This window comes from Rhinoderma darwinii, chromosome 1 (assembly GCF_050947455.1).
Source record: "Rhinoderma darwinii isolate aRhiDar2 chromosome 1, aRhiDar2.hap1, whole genome shotgun sequence".
Lineage (NCBI taxonomy): Eukaryota > Metazoa > Chordata > Amphibia > Anura > Rhinodermatidae > Rhinoderma > Rhinoderma darwinii.
The window spans coordinates 660,248,629-660,256,329 of record NC_134687.1 but is presented as its reverse complement, the minus strand read 5'-3'; the positions used below and the strand labels follow the sequence as shown (position 1 = coordinate 660,256,329).

At 44.6% G+C, this 7,701-nt stretch overlaps 1 pseudogene; it reads left to right on the top strand.

Annotated features, from left to right (window-relative positions):
- The first annotated feature begins 253 nt into the window (after nt 1-253).
- The window catches only part of LOC142664317 (uncharacterized), a 172,564-nt pseudogene continuing 165,116 nt past the window's right edge, over nt 254-7,701 (top strand).

The following is a 7,701-nucleotide window of genomic DNA, read 5'->3' as shown; positions in this document are numbered from 1 at the left end:
ATTGTGTCTCTCCATTCACTTCTATAGGAGTTACAGGAACCACCTAACAAGTCACCCAGAGGTGGAGCCGCATCTATCAGACATTTCTGGCATATCCTGGGGAGACATGTCCGTGTTGGGAATACCCCTTTATTCCATGTGGTGACGGCTCTGAGAAGATGTTTCTCTCAATGATGAATAAGTGAGGTTCTGTATGTCACACATGATGTTGTCCCCTGTATGATTTCCATCTTCTCCTTTCTTCATAAAGACGTCTGCAGTACTAGATCCTCCAGTTCCTCCAGTTTTCTCATCTTCTCCTCCACAAAGTTCCTTCTCCTGAGTGACCCACCAAGGATGGACAAGGACAGGAATGAGATGAGCAGAAGAATATTAGACTTCACCTTGGAGATCATCTACCTGTTGAGCGGAGAGGTAAACTTTTCTACATTATAGAACAAGTCCCACATAGGGAAGGGACAATACATAATAGGAAGAATCCAGTGTCCTTTATAACAGCGTCCAGACCTTCCAAGTGATGTCAAGAAGCCACCAGCAGAAAAGCTGAAGATCAGCCACCAATATGGTCAGTTATGTGTCATGTCACCAATGCAGCAATAGTAATGTTGTAGAGCAATGAGAATGACCAGGAACCAGGAGGATCAGGATGACATCGATATAGAAACATAGAAGATGACGGCAGGAGGAGAGCACATGGTCCTTCTAGTCCCCCAATATTATTTCCTTTTTAGTTTTGGCCTCGTTCTATTTTCTCATTGTCTTTTTGTAGGTGAGGTCTCCAGTATTACAGATGTGGGGTCACTAGAGCTCTATACAGCGGGGTCACAATCTCTCTACTGAGGGGAGAATACTGTGTTCAGTTCTCTAAGGCTATGTTCACACGGAGTATTTTGCAGAGTTTTTTGACGCGGAAACCGCGTCGCAAAAACTGCCCGAAAATGCCTCCCATTGATTTCAATGGGAGGCGTCGGCGTCTTTTTCCCGCGAGCAGTAAAACTGCCTCGCGGGAAAAAGAAGCAACATGCCCTATCTTCGGGCACTTCCGCCTCTGACCTTCCATTGACTTCAATGGGAGGCAGAGAGAGCGTATTTCGCAGTGTTTTATGCCGGCGGCGCTCAATGGCCGCGGGCGAAAAACTCAGCGAAAATCGGCGTGCAGGGAGAGGAAAATCTGCCTCAAACTTCCAAACGGAATTTTGAGGCAGATATTCCTCCTGCAAAATACTCCATGTGAACATAGCCTAAGTGTCTCTCTCCATACACAGGAGTACACAATAGTGAAGAAGACATCGGGTGACTGTACGACTCCCATCATCTATGAGAAAGGAGGATGGAGCAGTAGTCAGAGCCCCATCACAGAGCCTCCCCCTCACTCCCGGATACATGAGAAGAAGATCTTAGAACTGATCTACAAGATGACTGAGCTGCTGACTGGAGAGGTGACACTGCTGGGAAATTCTACAGTAACAGCACTGGAGGTGTCTGGGTGATGACTGTATCATTGTGTGTGTCAGGTTCCTATAAGGTGTCAGGATGTCACTGTCTATTTCTCCATGGAGGAGTGGGAGTATCTAGAAGGACACAAGGATCTGTACCAGGAGGTCATGATGGAGGACTACCGGCCACGCACATCACAAGGTAAGAAGAGACAGATATATTGGCATTACTGTGGGCACAGGCTGGATTGGCGGCCATGTTTAAGTCTTAATATCGTCATGTTCAGTACATATACACGTGTGTACAATGACGTGTAATGTAGAAGCTCCACAATTTCTGGTCTTTTCACATCACGTTAGACCCTTATGTTTCCTGTATATGTCCAATAAATCCAGAGCGCTCCATTCATCAGACAGATTTTGTCTTTGCCACAAATGAAGCCCAGAGCAGTACACTGTACGAGCGCAGTAAAGCGAGGTGCACCGTCCTCTGCTTCATGTGTGTAATGTTCATGCTCTCATTCCCGCCGGACTCCTCTCCTGGACTCCTCTCAGTAACGTGTAACTTCTTTTGCTGAAACGGAGGGTTTGGACGTGGGCAGGTTTGGAACTCTAAACTCCATCTACATAACGACATGCTGGGGGTTCAGTGGCTGCAAACCTACTGACAGGTTCCCTTCTAAATGCTGCCAGGACTCCTAGAGAAAGCCTGTGAGTCCTGCATCCCCCGCCCACACAGAATGATTGACAGATTTTCCTTTGTGGTCCTGCTGATACAATCTGAGGATGTGACAGACGTTTCTGATGGGGCCGATGCCTGCGCTCCAAACACACGTTCCTTGCTTTACCTCCTGTCCTTGCAGAACATGTAAGGAGCAATGATGGAAGGGGTTAATATCAGCCCCCCACAGACATTGAGATCAGCTGCTGGAAATCTGTGATGCGGGGGCCATTACTTTACACATCTGGGCACATTTGTGCGGAGGAACAACACAATCATATTCTGTGACGTGCCGCTCATCTGTAGTGCGGAGGATGGGCAGTCGTACCAGGTGTATGTTACTGCCAGTCATCACTCTCCACCAGGGTGCTAAGCTGGTCATACACATTAGATGTATGTCGCCCGGACCTGCTGACTTTCTAATGTATATGGCAACTTCCCAACTCTCCCCGGACGTCAGATGTCCGGAGAGAGAAGGATCGGGCTGTGGAATTTCAACATGCCGGATCCTTTTGTTAGTAGATAAGTCACTATCAGAGGAGTTTGGCAGCGACTTTCCCCTATTGAAGACACATACACACCCGACCGAGCGTTCATGTACATGGAGGAGGGGAGGAACGATGGTTCACCTGACATCTAGAGTGTATGACCGGCTTTAGACTAGTAGTTCACAAACGAAGAACTTCTGCAGGACGCCGATAATGGCTGCAAATCATTTAAGAAAAAATAGTGTCCTCAAAACTCATATAAAGGGATTAGTAAAGGGTAGAGACTAAAAACTAACTTTAATAATCACCATTTAAGAAGGTTTATATAGACTCATAAAACAGACCGAAAACAAGAGAAGTTACCGATCGTTACAACCTTCCCATACATTCTGTGTTATATAGTTACTAAGGATGGAAAAACTCACAAGTCCATCAAGTCCGACCTATAATCCGACCGTGTCGATCCAGAGGAAGATAAATCCCCCATGAGGAGGATGACAATTGTCTCATTAGGGGAAAACTCCTCCCCCGACTCCAAATCTGGAAATCACAATAAATCCCTGGATCACCGTCCCGTCTCCAGAATCTAGTACCATAACTTGTAATATTAAAGAGAACCTCCGGTTATACTGACATTATATAGGAAACTATTATACTGCCGGAGTGTGCCGATAATCGTCTTTCTACATGACTTGTATTATCATCGGCACACTCCGGCAGTATAATAGTTTTCTATATAATGTCAGTATAACCGTGTAAACACTGCGGAACTTCTGACCGGGTTTTCTGTGTGAAGATTCCGCAGCATTTTCACAGGAGATATTGACATGTTGTAGATTGAGAATCTGCACCGCACTTCTTTTCTGCGTGTTTTTTCCGCAGCGTGTGGATGAGATTTGTTGAAATCTCATCCTCATTGCTGCTACTGTAACACGCTGCAGATTTTCCTGCAATGAAATACTTTGTAGAAAATCTACAGCTTATCCGCCCCGTGTGCACATACCCTTAAAGTCGCATGTCCGATTTGAGAAATGATCCTCTCTTAAATAGGCTGTAGATTCCACTCCTGGAGCAGTCCCTGGCATCACTGTCCCTGTCCATATATGGACTGAGACTTCAGGGGCTCCCTCTAGGAACACAATTCCCGGACAAAAATGATAGCAATAGTCTGGCAAGGGATTCTGCTCCTAGAGGGAGCTTCAGTGGCGCTGTTTACAGGGGTGTGTGGTACTTTCTACAGGGGGGTTAAGGTGCTATCTGCTGGGGTTTGGCATCTAAGATTGATGAAACTAAGGGGGAGATGTTCTTGCACTTCTGGAGAGAGCCGGCAGACATGAAAGTGCAGCGCTGCACACACTAAATTCTGTTCCATTCTGCCAACGTTTATGTATGTGACAACTGCCCGGGGCATCAGCAGTTGGAACGTATATAGCCACATGGCTGTCGTGAAGGGGTTAATAATAATGTATAGACAATATTGCCTACAGAGGTGTACACAGGCTGTAAGAGGCTAATAATCAGGTAACACCCAGACAGTGTTTTTTTGGTTGTAGGGAACTCTCGATATAGAGGCGCCCTGTGTCCCGCCACTTTCATGTGTATCCACAGGACGCAGATACAGTTAAATACTATGGCGGAGCAGGGAGCCGTCAGCGCCCCGCCGTTCACTCTGGTAGGTCACAGTCTACTTTAGGCCTGCGGCTTACAAGGTGCAGGAACAGCGATACAGGTAGTGAGGACCTCAACATTGTAATCTCGGCTCTGATCAGTAAACATAGAAGTGTAGAGAGAAGTGTCTGATATATAGACAGATATACAGTAGTCATGTATTCCATCACTGTGTTTCCCCTACAGATGGATCCAGTAGGAGAAATCCACCAGAGAGATGTCCCAGTCCTCTGTATTCCCAGGACTGTCCAGAGGAAAATCACAATGTCCCAGAGAATCATCAGGTAGATGAAGCTGAGCCCTATACCAGATCTATATAGGGGGGTGGGGAGCTTTTTGGTCCTGCGGTCATAGATGTGGTCATAGATTTTGGGGGTTTCTTATGTTGATCTGTTAGATTCTTCGCACTCTCTGCTGTATTGTACTGAATTGTTACATATGTGACATCAGGGGGAAGATCTGACTAATATTAAAGTGGAGGATGAAGAAGAAGAAGAGCAGCGGGTGAGGGGCGATCAACCGTGTAAGAGTGAAGTGGAGGAGGAAATTCCAGGAGGTGTTACCAGAGGTCAGTAATAATGATATTAGAAAGTGAATTGGGAGGTTTGGTAAAGGGAATGTGTCGCTAGAATTTTTTTAGTGAAACAGTGTGTAAATGATTAAACATTGTTCTAATTTTTTTAATTTTTTCACGAGTCAGGAAATATTATAAATTAGATTCTAATTTATAACATTTCCCAGTACTGGTCACTAGATGGAGCAATTCCCAAAATTGCAGCATTGGCATGTGGTAAAGCAACCACATTGCTTTATGCTGCAAAATTTGAGAAAACACACTCGCTCTCAGAATCCCCCCTCCCTTATCCTGGCTAGTGCCAGGAGAAAGGAGGGGATTGAACGTTCAAACCTACACTGTGTCGCAATTTTTTGAGCTAATACACAGTGCTGTAGGAGGCTTACATACAGTAGTAATCACACACTAAAACACTTACATACACAGAAATAACTTACCTGCTCCTGCTGCTGCCGCTCCCTCCGGTCCGTCCGCTCCTAGTGCTTGCTTCTAATCACATGTCCGGAAGCCGCGACCGGAAGTAGTCAGTAGTGCTGGGAAGATTGGGAGCGCGCCTGAGGTGTGCTGGGAAGATTGGGAGCGTGCCTGAGGTGTGCTGGGAAGATTGGGAGCGCGCCTGAGGTGTGCTGGGAAGATTGGGAGCGCGCCTGCGGTGTGCTGGGAAGATTGGGAGCGCGCCTGAGGTGTGCTGGGAAGATTGGGAGCGCGCCTGAGGTGTGCTGGGAAGATTGGGAGCGCGCCTGAGGTGTGCTGGGAAGACTGGGAGCGTGCCTGAGGTGTGCTGGGAAGATTGGGAGCGCGCCTGAGGTGTGCTGGGAAGATTGGTGGTGCAGGACACAGCCCCTGCTATCCAGGGGATTTAAAAGAGCAGAGCAGCAGAAAAATCTTTGTTTTAATGTCCTTTTATTTTTCTAGGACATTACAAGGCTTATAAATTTAGCAATTTCTCACATTTTCAAAAAAAATTCAAAAGCCTGTGGTTTTTTTTTAGGGACCAGTTCAGTTCTGAAGTGGCTTTGAGGGGGCCGATATATTAGAAACCCCCATAAATCACCCCATTTAAAATCTGCACCCCTAAAAGTATTCATAACAGCAGGTTTTTAACCATTTAGGCGTTTCACAGGAATGACCGCAAAGTGAAGGTGACATTTCAAAATTGTATTTGGTTTTTAAATTAAATTTTAATGCTTTTTTGGATTTTGGGGCTTTCTTTTTATTAGATTATATTTTAGGCACTATGTCAGGTTTAAAGAGGTCTTGTGGTGCCAAAACATAGGAAAACCCCCAAAATACACCATTTTGGAAACTACACCCCATAAGAAATTAAGACATTAGATTTTATTAGAATTGGGCAGTGAAAATGAAAAAAAAAATTTCTTCCTAATAAGACGTAGTTTTAGCTCAAATTGTTTTAATTTCCACAAGGAATAAAAGGAGAAAAAGAACCTCAACGTTCGTAAAGCAATTTCTCCCGAGTACGACAACACCCCATATGTGCTCATAAACTGCTGTTTGGGCAGACTAGGGCTTAGAAAGGAAGGCGCGCCATTTGGATTTTGGAATGTAGATTTTGCTGGATTGGTTTCTTGGCGCCATGTCATATTTGCAGAGCCCCTGTAGTACCAGTACAGTGGAAGCCCCCCAAAAGTGACTCCATTTGGGATACTACACCCCTTGAGGAATTAATCTAGGGGTATAGTGAGAATTTTGACCCCAAAGGTTATTTTTGCTGAATTAATTAGTATTAAGATTATAGTTTTAGATCAGTTTTTGGAGCGTGGATTTTGCTTGGTAGTGCCATTTTTGGGACTTTTTCTCCTTTGTAATTTGGAAAATTTTGCAGGAAAAGTGTTGCCCTGGTATAATACGGGCGCCCTCGCTACCGGCAGATGTACTATGGCCCTCCCCTTCTTGGTCCTCAAATACTAGGTCCTTGATAACCACTTCTAGAAACTGAAGGAAAGTTCCCCTCCGACCTGCACATCATAATGTTTTTTCAGCACTAGTGCCATAACTTTTTGTTTTTTCTATTCACGTAACCGTATCAGGGCCTTTTTGTGCGGGACCATCTGTAGTGCGGGACCATCATGTGCGTGACTGCGGCATGATCAAAGGGAATTCCCCTCTTTGATTGCATCACCGGGATTCCGGTGATGCGATCAAACACCGGGGAATCCCTCTGCAGTCAGCTTTTTCCTATATTCACGCCGTAAAAAAATTATTTTTACCCCCAAACTGTGGGGAAAAAAATATACTATTTCTCTCGCAAAAAACAAGGCCTCATACAGCCACGTCAATGAAAAAATAAACGCAGAGAGGCAAAAAACAGAAAAATTGAGCTGGTCATTAACGTCTTTTCAGGCCCGGTCATTATGGGGTTAAAGATGTGGTTTTTATATTGGATTAAAAAAAACTTATCCATGATTATTAGGAAGCACCTATTTTAACCAGTTGCTGACTTCCCATAGATTATAAATGTCCTGGTGGTCCACACCTATCTCTGCAGGGACGTTTTAAAACATCCTGCTGAGTTTCCTCCTCTCCGACTCTCCCACTCCATCACAGTTAAATAGATCACTTATTTTATTACACAACGTCGAAGCCCTATACAGTGGATGAAATAAGTATTTGATCCCTTGCTGATTTTGTAAGTTTGCCCACTGTCAAAGACATGAACAGTCTAGAATTTTTAGGCTAGGTTAATTTTACCAGTGAGAGATAGATTATATAAATAAAAAAAAAACAGAAAATAACATTGTCAAAATTATATATATTTATTTGCATTGTGCACAGAGAAATAAGTATTTGATCCCC